Source organism: Aethalodelphis obliquidens, unplaced genomic scaffold (assembly GCF_003676395.1).
Source record: "Aethalodelphis obliquidens isolate GAN/ISIS:26980383/991018 unplaced genomic scaffold, ASM367639v1 scaffold2, whole genome shotgun sequence".
Classification (NCBI taxonomy): domain Eukaryota; kingdom Metazoa; phylum Chordata; class Mammalia; order Artiodactyla; family Delphinidae; genus Aethalodelphis; species Aethalodelphis obliquidens.
Window position 1 is genome coordinate 11,028,947 of NW_020837946.1, and position 20,645 is coordinate 11,049,591.

The 20,645-nt window shown below is 40.6% G+C and overlaps 1 non-coding gene across 1 annotated transcript; it reads left to right on the plus strand.

Annotated features, from left to right (window-relative positions):
• On the plus strand, positions 1-104 carry LOC113605455 (U6 spliceosomal RNA). The gene has a single exon (XR_003427224.1). It is a non-coding gene; the product is annotated as a U6 spliceosomal RNA (small nuclear RNA).
• The last annotated feature ends 20,541 nt before the right edge of the window (positions 105-20,645 follow it).

Sequence of the window (20,645 nt, forward strand, 5' to 3'; positions counted from 1 at the left end):
GTCTCAAATGCGGCATATACACTAAAACTGGAATGATACAGAGATGATTAGCATGGCCCCTGTGCAAGGATGACATGCAAAGTCATGGAACATTTCATATTTAAAAGAATAAGAGGGGCTTCCCTGGTGGCGCAGTGGTTGGGAGTCCGCCTGCCAATGCAGGGGACACGGGTTCGTGCCCCGGTCCGGGAAGATCCCACATGCCGCGGAGCAGCTGGGCCCATGAGCCATGGCCGCTGAGCCTGCGCGTCCGGAGGCTGTGCTCCGCAATGGGAGAGGCCATAACAGTGAAAGACCCGCGTACCGCAAAAAAAAAAAAAAAAAAAAAAAAAGAATAAGAGGGGGAAGGGGAGGGGAGAGGAAGAAGAGGAGAAGCAGGAGGAAAAGATTTGCCATCTCAGGACTGTGTCCATCCTCCAGTCTCTCTGGTGGACAATAGTTTAGAAGCCACAGCCCCAGGCAGCAAAGAGCAGTAGATATTTTTCAAGACCCAAGAGGACCCACCCTGGCACCTAACCTTGAAAGTGAGCGTGGCTCTGGTCTCCCATCTCATGTGGGATATCTAGTCTCTGCTATCATATCCCCAGTCTCTTAATAGCCCATTTTCAGGCCCAGAACCCGACAAGGCCACGGCTACAGCCTTGCGTTCTGCATTCGCATTCTGTGTCTTCTCCATGGGGATATTTATCTTGATTTTGAGTCCAGCTATACTATTAACTTATTTTATTTGTTATCCACACTAGATCTTTTTTTGCTTTTTTGAACATAGAGGTTGCATCAATGTGAAAATACTGAACCACTGCTATCCAAAATCTCCTCAGCGTACGATCTCTACTCCTTATAAAACAGCAAAATCTCCACAATTGGAGAAAGGTGTAGAGAAGAACCAAAAAAGGAAAGGAAAAGGAGGGGAAAGAAGAGGAGAGGGAAAGAATGGAATAGAAAGGTAAGGAAAAAGAAAATAAGTGGTTACCCTGTTGCTTTTAATTAAATTGAAAGAGTGGGGGAAAAGTCTTCCTCCTGGAAAAAATGCATTGAAAACCCCCTTTCCCCTTGGCTTCCTTTCATCAGGCCTTCATTTCACTTATTACTTTTGCTAAAGATAGCTAAGACAGAGGCATTGGGAGAGTTTGTGGCAATCTAATGTGTTTTATTTTAAAATGTTTCAATATCTTTTATTGAATGTTGCAGTGTACTGAAAAAATTGAAAACTTCATACACAAAGAATAGGAAGAGGAGAAGAAACAGATTGAATATGTCGGTAAAAGAAACCCGTCAAAAGCCCAAGTGGTCTTAGTCCCACCACTGAATTCTGTATTTGGGTCCTGAAGGGAATGGCCTTGTTCGGCTTGCGGACCAGCTGCTGATGGGCCGTGTCATGTTGCATCAGTGAAACAGGGAAGAGGCTGCACGCGTGGGTATAAGGGAGGGAGGAGTCACTGAGGCAAAGTGCTGCTTCACTGGGAGGAGAGGTTAGTCCCCCCTGACCTGGCAGAGCTTCCTATCCGACCTTTGCTTGTGATGCTGCTGCTGTGAGGGTTTTAAAGGCTTTGTTCAAAGATAAATTCTCTCAAGTTTCAGAAGAGACAAACCAGGATTCAGTGTGCTCAAATACAACGAAGACAAAAAGAATGTTTTCTTATGGGCATCTAGTTTTCATTTTATTAGGAAATTTGGAAAATATTCTGTGATAACTAAGAATACAAAAGGAAAACAAGAAAAGAAAACCATGCATGACGACAGGCAAAAACGGAGCAAAGATGGAGCTGAATGGCAGTCAGTTGGATGTATTCATATCCATAAAACCAAACACTGGGAATCATGATTTTTGTTCAGCTGAGTTTACTGATTTGCACAGTTACTCAGGTGCTGGGCTGCATACCTATTTTTTCCATTAGATGTTTCCTATTAGTTTGGAAACTTTGCAGATGGGAAGACTTGAGGTACAAAAGAAAGCCAGGAAGAGAGTCCAGGACCATAGAATGGAGGAAAAACAAGCAGAATGGGAAGGAGGGAAGTCTTACCAACAGAATGGGTACCAGCAGCACCAGCCCATCTGGCAGCAGCATTGCTTCCGGCAGCAGCTCTTCTGCTGGCAGCAGCCCTTCCACCGCCACAGCTGCCCACAGTGTCGGGAGAGAGGACTCGGGAGAGGTGAGGAGGGAGACCCAGGAGGGGAGAGAGGTCTGATGCCGCCTTCTACGAAGCCCTTATGTACCATCTTGGGAGAAGGGGGAGGGAGCAACCCAGGACTCCTGACCAGTGGTCACTCCCTCGTTGTTGCCATTGCAGATTCCAAATGGGGTTGTCTGGGGTTATTCCTTGTTTACATTCTTATGGACTATATTTGACCCAATACATCTGCTAATTTTAGCTTTTCTCTTTAAAGTCATTTTAGAAACAAACCAAGAGATGCTAACATGTTGGAAGGGATCTTCATTTTCACAGAAACACAGCTGAATCTTTGAGATTTTCAATCAAGAAGGCACTTGATTACTACCAGCTCCTGTTCCATTTCTCCTCAATGGTTTTCTCTCCAAATATTCAGTTGAAATCACCCTGCTTTAACAGAAACTTCGAGATGCAGATGAGTAAATATGAATATACAAATTGAAGAAGCCATTCTCTTTCAAAAGTTTCCCATTTGTTACTATTGTGTGCCTTCCACCTCATTAAATTGGCCATTTTCGTTCTTGTGAAGTTACATGTTCACGGCTATATTTCCAAAATTTTTGGAATGAAATGAAAATAAAATTTGCAAATGAAATGACCCTCTTTTCTTTTTTAACCTCAAAATTTGTCTATTGGGGCTTCCCTGGTGGCACAGTGGTTGAGCGTCCGCCTGCCAATGCAGGGGACACAGGTTCGTGCCCCGGTCCGGGAAGATCCCACATGCCGCAGAGTGGCTGGGCCCGTGAGCCATGGCCACTGAGCCTGTGCGTCTGGAGCCTGTGCTCTGCAACGGGAGAGGCCACAACAGTGAGAGACCAGCGTACCGGGAAAAAAAAAAAAAAAAAAAAAAAAAGTTGTCTATTAAAAGCCTGGATCCAAAGCTCTCCTCTCTCACTCTGCAATCTTTCCCTTAGTGCTCACATCCACACCCATGGTTTCCACTTCCACATGTATATGCCTGGACTCGTTCCTTCAGTGTGCACATCCAGCTTGGAATCTTCTCCAGACTCCGAACTTAGCCAACTTGCAGTCCAGCTTCTCCCTGCAGGTATCTCAGAGGCACTTCCAGTGTCAATTGCCCCAGACTCAAGTCCTAATCTTCTCTGCCCACCCCACCCCCACAAAAAGTAAATTTCTCCACTGTTCCTTACCCATCAAACTGGCAATCTATTAAAAAAGTCATCTTTGAATCCTTCCTTTCTCTCAACCCGTATCTAGTCTTTCACCAAATTCTGTTGATTCTGCCTCTTTAAAAGCTCTCACACCTATTCCCATATCTCTGCTCCACTGTGCTGCTCTCCCCTGTACAAGCACCCCCTGAGCAGCTGAAATGCTCTTTGGTCCACATACCACAGAAATGGTTTGGGATCATTGACAACACCACAATCAGCCCTGGGGACGACACAGCATTTCCTCTCACTCAAATTCCTGAAGAACAATCTTACCAGATTGGCAAAATGGGTTCTGAACAGCAAGCCTGTTGCAAATGAAGCTTGGGGGGAAGTCAGCCACCAAACATCCCCACCAAGGTCTCTGAAGTCTCAGTGATGGCTAGAGATGCTCCTACACCAGCTTGTGTGATGAGTAGCCCACTTGCACTTCCATTTTTCCTACCTTATATTTTTACAGCTTCCATGTTGGTCACCAACCCTCAAATCTCACCAGGATCCACAACTACATGCTTTACCTCATAGCCAGAGTCCTTTTTTTCCCAACTTCCCCTGCATCTCTGGCCTCTGCCCCTGCACTCCTCAGGGTACCTGCCCTGCTCTCAGAATCACCTAAGTCAGGCTACTTAGCATAGTGTTTCTCTCAGACATCAACTGATGTCGTATCATCAAAGACAAAATTAGCTCCTCATCTAAAGCTAAACATACCAAGAACTACATCATCAAAATTCAGACTCGTCAGAGGATGTATTTCTGTTTTTAAAATAATCATTACAGCCTGGGTGTGAGAAGACAAATCACAATGGTATGCTTCAGATGAAAAGAATAAAAGCTTCTAGCCTCAGCAGTTCCTATTGGTCACAAAGCATAATCATGGCCTCTGGCCTTGGCGGTGGACTTTGACTCTGTTGCCATTTTCACATCCCCATCTCCCAACATCACTTTATTGCAAACTCTTTGAGGTCAAAGATTATACCTTAAACTTCACTGTACTGACCCCCTTGGAAGGTCACAGACCACCTGGCCTAGGGGCTGTCCAATGATGGGTATGGTCTGCAGACCCCCTGACAACCCACACACACAGTAATGTTCCCTGGGCAGTAAGGGATGATAGAGAAGTCTGCCCATCCCGGTTGACAGCCCAGTTCCCAGCATGCTTCCCTAGAACTTTTAGGCCTTTTCAAATTGCATTGGAATATAGTTTTATGAAAAAATTATCAAAACTGAAAATGTGATGAAGACAAAGATATCTAAAAGGGAAGTAATAAGAGATGATGGATTCTTCCATGTAAATCAAGCCAAATAGCAACAGGGAAATGGTCATGTGTCTTCCCTCTCCTGTCCCCAGAGTCGGTATATAAGGGCCTCCCCCAGCAGAAGGCGGCATCAGACCTCCCTCCCCTCCTGCATCTCCTTCCTCATCTCTCTCGCGTCCTCCCTACTTGACACCGTGGGCAGCTGTGGCTGTGGTGGCTGCCTCGGCTGGGGTGGCGGCAGCTGCGCCCCGTGCAGATGCTCCCGGGTCGGCTGCTGCCCCAGCTGCTGCCCCTGCTGCTATGGCGGCCCTGGGGGCTGCTGCAGCGTCCCCGCGGTCTGCCACCATCGCAGCACCTGGAGCTGCAGCCCGTGTGGCTGCGGCTGTGGAAGGGCTGCTGCCAGCACCAGAGCTGCTGCCAGAAGCAACGCTGCTGCCGGGTGGGCCAGCTCAGCTGCTGGCGGCGTTTGCAGGGATTGGGTTTGTCTGTTGGCAAGTCTTTCCTCCAGCCCTCCCCGTCTCTCCTTCCGTGACCTGGAAGTCACTCTTGTGCACTCAAGGGTTGTAATCTCTGCCACATCACAAATTGATAATTTCAAAAGACCCTGCTATTGAGGTGAACAATAAGAACTGTGCAAACAAGACAGCCCAGCCGCTGTAGACAATTGACATATTGAACAAACTTGAAAATCGAATCATAGTTACTTTTTTGCTTTTCTGAAATTCTTTTACACAACTTCAATGCCCGCACTTGTTTTCACTGTGCCCGTACATTACATGCCATTTCTTCTGTATTCTGCCCAGCAGTGCTGTACTGCTAAAAATGAAATCTTAAATAGAATAATGCACCATACATTGATGGCTAAAGACCTTTTTTTTTTTCTACTTTTATTAATTGTCTCGCTATGAAAAGACCTTCTGTGGTCTCTAAATTCAGGAAAGCTAAATAAAGAAACCCTTGCTGGGAAGGATTTCCCCAGTTGTAAGATTCGTTCCTTTTACGATCATCAGTTGCACTGATGCATTATGGAACAATCACAAGCAGGTCTCAGAGCAGCCTGATTTACCCACATTCTGTCTCCTTATCTCATTGTGACACTCATTTCTTTGAAGTCAATGGGAATGTTATTATTCTTTCCAAAAATTCCTACATCTCACCTTGGTTTGAAAGAACATGAACCCAGCTTGAGTTGTTGCCACTCCAGAATAACAGCTGGCGTTTCACCCCAAATCAGCCTACCCATCCCTGAAAAGGATATTCTTAAGACAAATGTAATACATTTCCAAATCTGCCTTAAATCTTTTCTTTTCAAACCTCAGTTGGAAGTATATGGCCTCTGACACAAAACGCTTATCACAGAGAGTGATTTTTGTAAGAGGCCATGACCATGGATGGCCTCTGGCTCCTACATAGCAATGGCTCGGTGCCAGGATGTGTTGCGATGGATAGGGAACAGGTGTATGCAGGTGCTACCAAAGTTCAGTGACCCAAGGTTAGGCCTGCATCTGAAGATTTAGGTCCTAATTTCTTTTTTACTCTGGTACTACTCTTAGAAATGGTGAAAATATTTTAATTCTGCATTTGCCAGTTTCTGAGAGTGATTCTCCGCCCCATTCTTATGAGAAGAACAAATAAATGAGCAAGACAGATCTAAGATGTTGATCAAGGCCCCCCCCCACTCATTTTATGCACATTAATGTGCAAGAGGATGAAGATTTTTGAAATTTCTGTGTGATATGGGGATAAGGATTACAATGACTCTTAGCCAAGCAATGCCAGGAATATACCATGAGTACCTGACTGTCAGGACCCAGGAAAATTCTCCTTGTGTGTAACTAAGTGAATGCAAGTCTAACATAGAGAGAAAACGTCTACAAAATTGAAGGATCCAATTACTATACTTAGTAGTTTTAGAAACTGGGAAGAATTCATCTACACTGACTTGTGCCATCTCCTACATTTTTAGAAACTTAATCATTTACCTTTAAACAAGAGACTTTCTCAACAATTCAGAGCAAAGGATGGCCTCTGGCCTATTTTCTTTAGAAAGACTCCAGGTATAAAAAACCCGTGTCCTCCACTGTTGGCCTATTCCAATGCACCCTCACCCCGGTACTTCACATCTTCCAGATGTACAACTGAAACCTTCCCTGCTTTCATGTTTCTCCTGGTCCACTGTAGACTTAGATGAGAGTCTGCTCATCAAAACTCTTTATAGACCTGAGGGCAGTCTTCAGTCTTTTTTTTTTCCCCAATAAGCAACAACCTCAAATTTTTGACCTTCAGTAGAGTTAGAATATATTAGTCTATCTCAAAGTGTAGCCCCTGGAGCCAGCAGCATTGGCATAACCTGGGAACTTGTTAGAAATGTAAATTCTCAGAGAGTCTGGAGGTGAAGCCAGTAATCTGTGTTCTAACAAGTCCTCCAGGTGTTTCTGATGCATGCTTGAATTTGAGACCTTTGGACTGTATCAGTATAGGAGAAGCAGCTTTTTTCCATTTAGATTTAGAGAACCATCTCATTATAATAGGCATCTAGTTAACCATTTCTATTTCATTTTTCCAGGGAAGTTTTTTTTTTAATAGAGAAGATGATCTTTGGAAACTAAGGCTAGATGAAGAGTTCTTAGATTTGACACCAAAAATACGAACAGTAAAATAAAAAATTGACAAATTGGACTGCATCAAAATTAAAAATGTTTGCTCTGTTAAAGACCTTGTTGAGAGGATGAGAAGACAAGCTATAGACTTGGAGAAAATATTTATAAACCACATATCCCGCAAAGGACTTATATCTAGAATACATGAATAACTCTCAAAACTCCACAGTTAGAAAGCAAGCAACCAATTAGAAAATGGGCACAAGACGTGAACAGACAATTCACTGAAGAGGATATACCGATGGCAAATGAGCACATGGAAAGGTGTTCTACATCATTAGCCATTAAAGAATGCAAATTAAAACCTCAATGAGATATCACTATATACCTACCAGAATGACCAAAATAGTGACAACCCAAAAGCTAGCAAGGATGCAGAGAAACTGAGTTACTCATACACTGTGAGCAAGAATAAAATATGGTATAGGCGTTCTGGAAAAGTATATGGCAATTTCTTACAAAACCAAATGTGTTTACGATACAATTTAGCAATTGTACTCTCAGACATTTATCCCAGAGAAATGAAAACTTAATGTTCACAAAAAACCTATACATAAATGCTTATGGCAGCTTTATCCATAATAGCCCCAAACTGGAAACAGCTCAGAAGTCTTTCAATAGGTGAAGAGTTAAACAAGCTATGGTATATCCATCCCCGGAATACCGCTCAGTCATAAAAAAGGAACGAACTACTGCTCCATGCAAAACGTGGATGACCTCGATGGAATGATGGAATGATGCTGAGGGAAAAGCCCAGCTCAACAGGATACATAGTGTATAATTCCATGTGTATAACATTCTTGCCATAACAAAAGTACTGAGATGGAGAACAGGTTAGTGGTTACTAGGAGTTAGAGAGGAAGAGAGGGAAGGGGGTGAATGTGACTGGAAAAGGGTAACGGGAGGGGTCCTGGTGACAGAACAGTTGTGTCTTCACTGCGGTGGTCACACACGTCTACACGTGCAATAAAATTGCACAGAGGTAAGTACATGCAAATGAGTGCCTGTAAAACTGGTGAAATCCGAACACAATGTAATGTCAGTTTCTCAGCTGTGATTCTCTACTACAGTTATGCAGGATGTTACTACTGGGGGAAACTGAGTGAAGGGTGTGCAGGACCTCTCTGCATTCTTTCTTTCAAGTGCATGTGAATCTACAACTATCACCAAATAAAAAGCTTAAAAAAAATTAAGCTGCAAAGAACACGTCTAGATCAAGATGGCACCTAGGCTGACTGAGACCCCTAAAGCCCTCCTTTCCAGCTCCTCTCTGGTGACTCCGTTTGCTCATTCTCACCCCCACTTCCTCCTGTGTCTGGATTGTCCTACCTTCACCATGTACACTTGGTGAATTTCTCTTTCAACAACATCCAATTCTTTCTCCAGTACCATCAACCCCGCCACTAGCCACTGTCTCTTTTCTGAACTACAGGTGTAATCTCCAAATTACTCTCCACGCTTCACCCTTATCCCCGATAAATTCCCTTTTCCACACAGCAGCTAGAGTTTGGACCACATCATGCCGAGCTGACAACCCACCAATGGCTTCCCTTCATGCTCTGGGTTTGTCTTAATCCCTTACCCCAGCCCACAAGGCTCTACATGATTGACCCCTCCCCTTCCCTTCATCAGCCCCACCCACCAGCCACACTTGCCTTCTTTCCATTCTCAAATACATAAAGCATGTTCCAACTTGCACAATTTTGCCCTCGCTGCTTTCTATGCCTGGAATAAAGTTTTCCAAGTCTTTGCACAATTGATTCCTGCTTAACTTTCAGGTAGAAAATTAAACCTCACCTCTGTAGTGATCTTTTCTGATCACTCACGCTGAAGTAGCCCTTAGGGTATGGTGTTTGTAAACACCAGAATTTTGCTTCTCCGTTGGCCCTTATTGTTTTTCTCTCTCCCTCCTTGAGAGTTGAGTCCTACCTGCCTATCAGTGCTGTGTGCCTGGTGCCCACCACAGTGCCAGGCACACCCTCAGTCAACACCCACTCAGAGAAAGAAAGGGAGCTCTACAGGCTGACTTTGACCAGCTGGCTTCCTCCCCATCATTCAGAGTCAATTACTCCCTTACCTGTGCAAGCAGCTGCCTTTTACGTGATCTCACTGGTACATCAACACAATCACGCACGTGCTTGTTTACAAGACCTTGCAGTTCTAGAGAGCAGGAGCCACATGTTTTGATTTTGAATTCCCAGGTCTTTTCACAGTATGAGGCATCAATTAATATTTGATGAATGAAGGACCATCCTCTTTCCAGGGGATGACACCAGGTGGTCACGACCCCAGGAATCCATTTAAAGCCATTTACAAGGCCAGGGAGGATGGGTATTGAACAGTGTCTCACGTGAGGTATAAAGGTCAGACACCGACGACCTGACAATTCCCTTCTCATTAAAGTACGCAATTCAGCCGTGTCCTTAAGCTTCTGGCCAAAGACATTCTTCACAGAAAACTCACAAAATAAAGGAGCAAAGCTGAAAACCAAAAGCACAATTGCATCTTCTAGAAAGATTTTAAACTGGAATGCTTTTTAAAAAGGTACCTCATCTAAAACAGTAGGGAAAGGAAAGCCCCATAATAGTCATACAACAAATTTCATTCAAAATTAAATCAGTGATTCTCATAAGGGATGCCCAAGTGACCTTGCTTCTGGGAGGTCACCAGAGCGGATGATGGAAACTCAGAGAATAAAGTCATCTTAAAAGCCAAGTGGGTTTTTTAAACCCATGCTAATGTAAGATCATGCTAATGCCCTTTTAAAAAGACATTAAGATGATCTCCCAATTCATCTAGAGTTTCTTTTTTTGTGGTTTTTGTTGCTTGTTACAAAAAAGTGTCATAATTAGACACAAGCAAAACTGAGCTACCAAAAAAATATATATATATATAGGCCCCATAGTTGGACAATAAAAAGAAAACCTTTGGAATGAGGTACCTAAAATGTCTAATCTATGTGGATACTTCTTAACACCCTCCATCTAAGTGTCTCAACAGGCCAGAAACTCGGCTTCCAAAGAGAAGACTTACCCCCGGTGCTTCCCATCAGCTCCACACTTGCAGACCGAGCTTCACCCAGCCCCACCTAGCCCCAGGGGCAGAGCTGCCACTCAGTTCCATCACCAGCCTCTTCATCCTGGGGTAAAAAGACTTACCAGCAGAACCAAGGCAAGACCAAAGAGATATGCCTATTTCCCTGGGACCCAAGATCTTCAAAATGACTTTTGACTATTTTTCAAGGAGCGTATTCGCGGATATTCTTTTCCCTTTGAGCTATTCTGACACAGGACAGAATAAAGAAATTAGAAACTAAGAGCCACTGAAAGGAACAAAAAAGGGGTGTCTGGGACACATCACTAACCCACCAGGAGCCAGCAGGTAGGACCAAATCTTCATCAAACACTTCTCAACGAGACCATAGAATATGGGGCTGAGTATTTTTACCCACAAATCACCAGCTCTGTAACTGTTCATAAGACTCTGAGAATAGAGGGTGGGAGGCTATAATTACCACTGGTGGCTCTACGATGCCTTTTAAACTTGAGGTCAGAAAAGAACCTGAGTGTTTTAAGACTGATGGGCTAGGATGGGTCAGGAGGCTGTGATAGATGGAAGATGTACATTGACTGGGGAGTTCAAACAGGTAATTGAAGGGATAACATAAAGTAAGGCCTTAAGGGCAAGTGACCAGTATCACTATTTGTCTTTTTCTTAATACAAGAATTGGTGCCTTGGAACAAGCGTTGAGTGGGCACGGCAGGCAGAGCCATCTGGTTTTGTCCATATCACAGTGCAGCTGTCTGCCTGTCAATAAGTCACTAAACTTCTCTAAACAGCCATTTCTTCCCTTGTAAACATTGGGCTCAGGCTCTCCCAAGGACCCGTCCAGCTCTTAATTCTTCTGTGAGTTTAATGATAATACAGAATGATCCATTTTAAAAATTATTCTCTAGATATATGTTCATAAAGGGAATTACTGATTTATCTAAAGAGGGCAGAAGTTACTTTTATTTGATCTGGATTGATGGTTTCATTTTTTTTAACTTAATATATACAACTATGTAATTGTGAAATGATTTCAGTCAAATTTACTTATATGATGAGGATAAGCAGATGATGCTAGAATTGTAATTTAATATAAGCATATAGACCCAAATTTTATTCTTAAAAGTTAGACCAGACCTAAAAGAAATTTAGACTCTGAACAAGTAAAAACTTGAAAACAAAACCCACGATAATAATGAAGGTATAATAATAGTCACCACTTACGGAGAGCATACATACATCAATCTAACTTAATTCCGATGATAATCCTGACAGATCAATATCATGATCTACATTTTACAAAGGGAAAAACTAACGTTCAGGGAAATTAAATAAGCTGCTAAAGGTGCAAGGCTTTCTGAGGTGTGGAGCTGGAATTTCGATCCAGATTTGAGAGTTTTTATAGCCCATGTTCTCAGTTACTGCACTGCCAACACCAGCAGGGTCACAGAAACAGTGGGTTGCTGGATAAACTTGGGCAAATGGTGGGGTAGGGGTGACCAGACACCTCCATATATTTTAGCAGTAACTACCAGCACTGTTCATTCTCTCTGGATAAGGACAATCAATTTATCAGGAAATATTTGAGGCCAGCTGAATTCTTTCTTGATTTGAGCTGTGTCAGTGCTCTATCACATTAAAAGCAGCAAAGAAACACAGATAACAGGTTCTTTCCAAGCCGAGGACAGGACGATTTTCCCTTTGTACCTTAGCTAGTCCATCCCTTGCTTTTCTCACTGCCGCTTGTAGCTTCTCTTTCGTGTCCCATGCCACCTCAACCCAAACGTGACCCGGTAAAAGTCGTGAGCTTCTTTCATCACAGACACAACCCACCTGGTGTCTTCAACCATGTTATCAGAGCATCTTATATGAAGTCTGAGAATATTCGTCAATAAAGTGCTGAAACAATCAGTTACGACCAGACTGCTCATAACATCACTTGAGCAAGTGGATAATATTTGCTAAGTGGCTGATGGCAAAAGCCATTCCAGGAAGGGAAGCAGTGGAACCGCCAGCCACATCATCATTGGGAAATGAGTCACAGGGACCCATTTCATCGCCCCTGGGAAATGAGTCAAAGGAATTCAATTTAGGATGACATATGTATTTAGTTCACTTGTTGAATTGCTCCAAAAAAAAAAAAAAAAAGAATGAATGAGTGCCTACTACTTGCTAGCACCGGTTTGGTGCTAGGGATACAGAGGAAGTCCCCATAGTCCAGTTAGGGGAGATTAAACATTTGAATGACTTACCCGGGCATAGTTATTTTATTTTTGCATTCTTAATTGTGATATCATTCACATACACTTTTCCTTTTTAAAGTATACAATTCAGGACTTTCTTGGTGGCGCAGTGGTTAAGAATCCACCTGCCAATACAGCGGACACGGGTTCGAGCCCTGGTCTGCGAAGATCACGCCGCAGAGCAACCAAGTCCGTGCGCCACAACTATCCACTCTCTACAGACTAGCTTGCATAAAATGCAGATTCTGATTACTGTCCTGGGATGGGAATTTACATGGCTAACAAGCTCCCAGGCAACGTCCAGGCTGTAGGTCCTCAGATCACACATTGAGTACCAAGTGGCCATAATCATCTTTAATGCAATAAGTGCAATATATATGCTTTAGAGCAGCGGTCCCCAACCTTTTTGGCACCAGACACGGGTTTCGTGGAAGACAATTTTTCCACGGACGTGGCTGGGGATGGTTCAGGCGGTAACGTGCGCGATGGGGAGCAGTGGGGAGTGGCAGGTGAAGCTTCGCTTGCTTGACTGCCACTCACCTCCTGCTGTGTGGCCTGGTTCTGGTCCACAGCCTGGGGGTTGGGGACCCCTGATTTAGAGAATTCCAAACTAATACTATTTTACACTAACTTTAAATACAATTATTATTATTGACTCTTACACTGCTTTCCATGTTCTTCATGCCCTAGGAACCTGGAAGTGTTTGCAACAAGTACTCCTACACACACATACCCCATCCTTTATTCAAATGCTGGGAGGACAAAGCTGTCCAAAGTGCAGCAAATAGCAGCTTCTCCATCAATACGGAGTTCCCACAACATAAACGCCTGTCTTTCCTGCTTCCTTCAGCTTCTGCTCAGCCTTAGCCCTCAGTCTTACATTCTACTATCCTTTCAAGGTGGCTACTCCTTTATATGTCTGCCTAAGGCCAGACTGAGATCCCTCCTACTCTCCAGAGCCCTTTTCCCTGCCCTTGGCTTGCGTGTTTGCATACATCAGCCTTCCCCCATCTAGACGATCAGTTCTTCCAGGGCACTGTGGTGGAGAGGTTCTGAGCATCTGTTTGGAGAGTTCTGCCACCTACTTTCCTTGAGCAAGTAAACCGCCATATTAGCCTTAGTTTCGTCTGGTAAAACAGAAGTCATATAAGGTTGTGATTATAGGAAATAATGTTTACAAAACATTTAGCAAAGTGGCACCAAATTAACACCGACTAAATGGAAGCTACTACGACAATGACGTACAGCATTCAGTATAATCTTTCACATGAGAAATTCTCAAACGTTACTTAAAAAGTCAAAATTGTTCTGCATTTTAAAAGGTATTATTTCTGAATAGGGGAAACTGAAAATATTGGAAGTCTTTGCATGGCGCACTAGGATTTGCAAGGTCCTCTAACCTAAAATTTCCAGTTTAGGGGCTTCCCTGGTGGCACAGTGGTTGAGAGTCCGCCTGCCGATGCAGGGGACATGGGTTCGTGCCCCGGTCCGGGAAGATCCCACATGCCGCGGAGCGGCTAGGCCCGTGAGCCATGGCCGCTGAGCCTGTGAGTCCGGAGCCTGTGCTCCGCAACGGGAGAGGCCACAACAGTGAGAGGCCCGCATATCACTAAATAAATAAATAAATAAATAAATAAATGAAAATAAAATTCCCAGTTTAGGATACTGGACATCTTATCTGGAAAGCCTGGTAATTCCTCTCTTCTCTGAGGGAGCTACCCAAATATATTTAGTAAATGAAAAGAACAATAAGGCTTGAAAGGAACTGTACGGTTCTAAAATCGTTAACTACTGTATTCTATAAGTTTACAGTATTCTTCGGTGATAGCCTTATAGAAATTTAGTCTGAATTGTTATTTATAACCATAAGCATTAAAATGTTTGAAATTCTGTGATTCCACAAAATTTTACTTAGTTCCCTCATCAAAAATTCTCTTAAAAACCTTAAAGGTTTTTAAGAAGAGCATACTGCAGAGATAACATTTGAAGATAGAACAGTCAAGAAACTTGCAGAACTGGTAAAAAGAGCGATCCAGACTCAAGAAGCACATCAAATTCCAAGCACAAAATAAAAATAAACACCCACATCCAGACACATCGTAGTGAAACTAATACCCTGCCCCGCCAGGCCCCCACCAATAGCCATTTCTAGGTTGCTATGTGTCGCAACTACAGGGTAGGGAGAAAAGATGAGCTTCTGAGCCTGGATAATGATCAGTTCAACTAAAGTATCTGAATACATTCATCCTTCTCTAACTAGTTTAAAGGGGAAAAAAATTATGGAACTAAGAGGAAATTTCTAGATTTGAAATTCCATTACAGATGACGTTATTCAGCCTGAAAGTTAAATGACATTATTAACAATAGAAAAGTCCTTGATTGTGCCTCTGTAATTTCATAACGATATACAATGTAATAAATAAAAATACAGATTTAGGTGATCCAATTAATAGTTCCAAGTTAACTTTTAGAACAATTCATAAATGAGAAAATTCAACTAGTAAACTATGGTAAAATCAACCCCACCAATAAATAAAGGCATTATTTCATATGCCTTAAATTAGCAATCATTAAAAGGAATTCCCTCTGACAACTGGAGATTGAAGAAAGAATGGCCCACATGTCTTTTTCGTATTTATAAATATTAAAATAATCCCTTTAAACAGTAATTTAGTTGAGAGGATAAAATGTTAATCCTTATAAGCCATCAGTGTGATTTTTTTTTCAGAATTTATTCCAAGAAATAACACAAATGAAAGGTTATATACAGCAAGGTACTCACTTAACATTAAACTATGAAAAATGTTAAATGACCATGAAGACTACATAGCAATACAGAAAATATCTGAGACGTACCCAAGTTCTTAAGATGTACACTCTTCACTCAGCAATTCCATTTCTAAGAAGCACGAGGCCAAACCCCAAGTGTGCAGAAGTATAGGTAAAATTTCTGATGTTGAAAAATTGGAAACAATCTAAATGTTTATCCTAGGGATGAAACATCACTGTAAGAGAATACAGATCTACATTTGAAATTGAAAGAAACCCATGATATACTGAGGAAAATGTTACAAAGTAGTAAGCATAGCATAATTCCATTCTGGAAGAAGTCTTTATATTCACTTATACATGGAACAAAATCCAGAAGTACTTACAATATACCTGCACAGGATTATAGTTTTTTAAAAAATAATTTTCTGTATTTTCAGATTCTTTACAGTGAGCATATATTATTTTTACAATCAGGAAAAATAATAAATGTAGTTCCAATTCGGAAGAAAATTATCTGGGAAAAGTACAATATTAAAAATTAACCAGCTATGATCACAATGCAAAATTTCATATGGGCAAAAAGCAAATATGGAGAGAAAAAAAACAAAACTAGATCGTTGGGGATAAGAACGCTGAGTTTGAGTTCCATTAAATGTTTGTGAAAGTTCTTTTTTTTTTTTTTTTAAACTCACACTCTTCTTATTAAAACTGCTGGAACTAAGAGCTTCAAGGGGGGGAATACAATATGAGAGGATGAATCTTAAAGTCAGGTAGACTTCTAGTCCTGCCACTTACTAAACAGCTGTATAATCTCGGCGAAGTAGACACCTAAATGCCAATTTTGTGACAAATACTGCCTGGAAGTTGTTGTGGCCATTAAATGATATCAATTATATGAGGTGCACCTCACTAAGTTGGTAATTAACAAATAGTGGCCATAACATTAAACTATATGATGTTGTTGATACCTGGTACTTTCAACCTACAAAAACACAAGTTTCTTATGTTCAACCGAACAGCTGTTATTCTGAAATGTCTCATTCCAAACTCCAAAGCTTAACTGTTCTCTAAACATGTATACCAAACGACTGACGTTCTACCATGTTTTACCATTTGGAAGAGATCTCACTTTAAAGCTGGGGAACTGGCATCTAACTTACCTGCTTGAATGCCAGTTAACGGCAGAATTTAAGACTGAAACACAGGAAACTTGACTCTGGTTTAGTACTTTCCAGAGTCCCAATCCTAAAGTTCAGTTAAAAAAAAAACAAAAACAACCATTAGCATACTACTTAAGAAAAAAGTAAGAATTTGAATCTTTCCTCATTAAATAAGTGAGACTAAAATAAATATTAGTTTCCCCCTGGTGGGAGGGGAGGGAAGAGTGGTGGGAGTGGTGGTGGAATTACTGATTCTAAGGAAAGTAAATTTTCTTCTGGGTTCTGGTGATGATTAATGAAAATAATTTAAACAACAAAAATGATAGAATAACTGAGACGGATATAGAAAAAATAATGGTGACTACTACCAGGAAATAAGATTAGGGGTGTGAAAAACTAAAACTAGTTCACTATTTGCCTTTTAAATTTCAATAGGTAGTAGAGTAACTAAAATCCAATTACAAAAAATACTGTCTTAAAACCAAGCTAGACCAACATGGATTTCGAGAACATCGAAATATATGGAAAAATAACCAAGTTAAACAAAGAGAACCAAGTTATAAAACCATACATTTAAAATAGGGAGGACAGTAAGAGGCATTTAGAGAAAGAGGTATATAAAATAAATGTTAACATTTCTGAAAGACTATATAAAAACACAAGAAACTGTATTTCTCTGGGATGTGGGAATCAAGTCCTAGGAAGGAGGCATACTTTTTCACTTTGTATACTGCATACTTTTTAAACATCAAAAACATGTATTATTCTATGGTAACATATAAAAAAACCTTTAAAGTCTTTAAAAAACCTGATTGTACCCACAGCATTCTATGAAACACTGTATAACATCAATTCGCAATCCTCTGCTGCCTTTTACTTAATGGTCATTTAGTCAAAATTAGAAGGCTCCTTGGGGTGTTTGCTTTCTCTGTCCCTCCACTCAAGATTGAGGGAAATGTTGAGAATTTAGTTTAAGTTTTAACTCTCATTGCCTAAACTGTAATTAAAAAATTAATCAATGGACATCTGAATCGCCAATTTTATCTAGGATCACTTTTCCTTGTTACAAAAGCCTGAATCAGTGCACTGTTTTCATTAAACTCTACAGCCCTGTGAGTTGGACAAAAGCACAGATTTCAAAAATATAGGTAAATATATATTGAGTTTTTATCCATTGGCATAAAAAATAAGCAAAATACATAGAGGTTATCAAGTTTGAAAGAAAAATACATTTTTGGCAAGAGTCTTCACCAGAAAATATCATCATAAATTCAAATCCTACAGGACTGACTCCAAAATTAGAACAGCTAAGAGGTGGCATAAGAAGAGCCCTTTTACGTCTACTCAGGATTTGCCAATTCAAAGGCCTTAAAACACGTTTGAACGTTTGAGGCTCAGAACACTGTGAGTGGTAGGCTAGTGGCCACCTTGAGAGTGTGAATACCCTTCAAACTATATAAAATCGGAGTTTTTAAAACACTGTGATGGTCAAACAAAACCCAACTGCAGACAGAATTCAGAGTATATGCCATGAATGTGCAACCTCTACATTAGCACAATAACTGGACTTTTTAAAACCAGAATTCACAATACTTGGGTCTTTCCAGATTAAATACTTCAGTGCCCAGTACACTTCTAGAAGTAAACTAGTGTTCAAATATTTTCTGGATTAACAACATAAAACAAAAGGTTCTTCAAATATTGGATACAATCACCAAATAACCAGTATATTTAATGAACTAGATTGTGGGATTACACATCAGTGCTGTGTGCTGGAGCTGGCCTGCAAAGAAAGACTGGTGTGTGTCTCTTTCTAACACCAAATTTAATGATATCAGATTGGAAGGTGAAATCAGCCATGGTGAGAGTATTTATAACCACAATGTCAGTAAACACTACAAAACAGGGCACTTTTTCATAAGAGAAAAGCATTCACCACCACAATATATGACCAGTACATCTTGGTCATATTTTCATGTATTCAAATATACTACATAAAAATTTTAATGAATGACGTTTTAAAATATACAAAGAAAAAATTTTAACTAATGAAGATAAATTCAATACAACAGGCTAATGTAACACAAATGTTAGTAACAGCATCCTTTCAAAAGTAAATTTTACTGTCTAGGGCACAGACTTTATCAATAAAGTTGAAATGTTTCACAAAATAGGAGTCCCTGTGATACTTCAGATGTCTCTTTAGTTTAAAACCTGATCCACTAATTATCCCATTAATTTACTTGTGAAGTTTAAATAAAACCCTAGAGAATAAACCGTACTGATATCAGCAAATTATGAAGAGAACCCAAATTAAAAATAATTAAGTTTAATTAGGTATATAGGATATAGAAAGCAATTCTCTCAGAATTTCCTAAGATTTTGTAAAAAACTGACTCACACATAAATGTAGACAGCATTTTAATCCAACAATATTATATTTGCTCCCCAGAGCAAAAGTTCTGTCATTAGCCTGTGCCTTGCTTCTTTCATCCTTAAAGTATGAGTCCACTTTAAGGACTGTATGAGATAATACACGAAACGCATTTAGCAAGTTTCTGATACACTGAAAGAGCTTAATAAGCCACACACTGTAATACCACCATCAGGTTCTTTTCAAGTCATTATTTTTGAAGAAATATATCTTTATAAACTCCCCTAGAGATTAATTTTCTGATGTAAGCCTGAGACTACAAGTGGAGGTCAAACATGAGGTGAGTCATTCTGAACATGAGTTCAGCAGAGGAGCACAAATGTATGGACAAGGAGGCCCCAGAGGGAAGGCACAGGCCGGCCTGAGGACGGCAGCGTGTTCTGCGGTCTGTGCCAGCAGCAGCAGCAACAGAGCCAGAGCTTTCTGTGGTGCCTATGTACCGTAAGTTACCTTTTACAAAGTCACTCTGTCTTCAAAAGAATTTTAAAACATTCTGTTTCAACGAGAAGCAACAAGCGCTCTCTCTAAAAATGGACAAGGTATAAAAAAAACACTGGGGGATAAAACCATAGCAAACCTCCTTCTTAAGAAGTAAACACATTCCTTTAATTGTAGCCGACTTCCTGGAGGGTAGTGATTTCTGTTAGAGAAATCCAACTTTCATTTTATATATATACATATATATATATATATATATACACACACACACACACACACACACACACACACACACACACACACAGACACAAACAAAGCTAAAATTCTTTGTTAACTATAAGCATAGGAGAGAGAAGAAATTATTCTTCGTTTTGAACTTTCTTTAGCAAGGTGTTTCAATTTTTAAATAGCTATTTGATACTCCCCCAAAACAATTTCAAAGTGGTCAGAATAGTAAAAATTCCTAAATAAACACTCATAACCAGGAGTCAGAACTTGTAATATCCCTTTTAAAAAGGAGCTATTCACTAATTTCATCATTATTGAAATACGGTCAAATAAAAAAGAAAACCCAGAAAACAGTGTTTAAAAAGTTTACAATTTCAAATGAAATTTCAATTCTCCCCACCAAGTCAACAAAAACACTTAGAAGTTCAGGGAGTAGTATATTTACCCTGAAACTAAACACTGTTGTTCCAGAAAATATAAACGTAAAGTGTAGTGTGGTCTCAGGACCCTTGAGGGTCCTCCCAAAACGCAAGGTCAAAACTATTTTCATAATACTAAAATGTTATATGTCTGTTTCACTCATGGTTCCACAAGTGCACAGTGGAGTTTTCCAGTGCCCACATGCCATGTCACATAAAAAGAACTGTCATGCAGAAGTAGTATGAGAATCCCACTGCTTCTATTAGGCCAGTTATTAAACAGATGTGCAAAATGTAAAACAATGGTCTTCTAAATAACATTTGTGGAAAACAGTAATTTGTCATCAAAAAGGGTATTTATGTTAACATGTAATGGGTTTATTATCATTATATTTAAATGAATAAACATGTTTTTAAAATATCTCAGTATTAATTTCTAATACAACAAATTCTGAGCGATATAAGTTACATAAACAAAAGCTCTTTGGGGATCTTCAATAACTTAAGAGTTAATAATAGTCCTGCGACCAAACTGTTTCAGAAGTCTTGGTACTGTGACAGGAAAGCAGCCAGTTAGTTACTGCTTCCATTTTACCAATTGACAGGAACTGTACCAACGAGGACGTGTACTGGGAGCAGGGCAAGT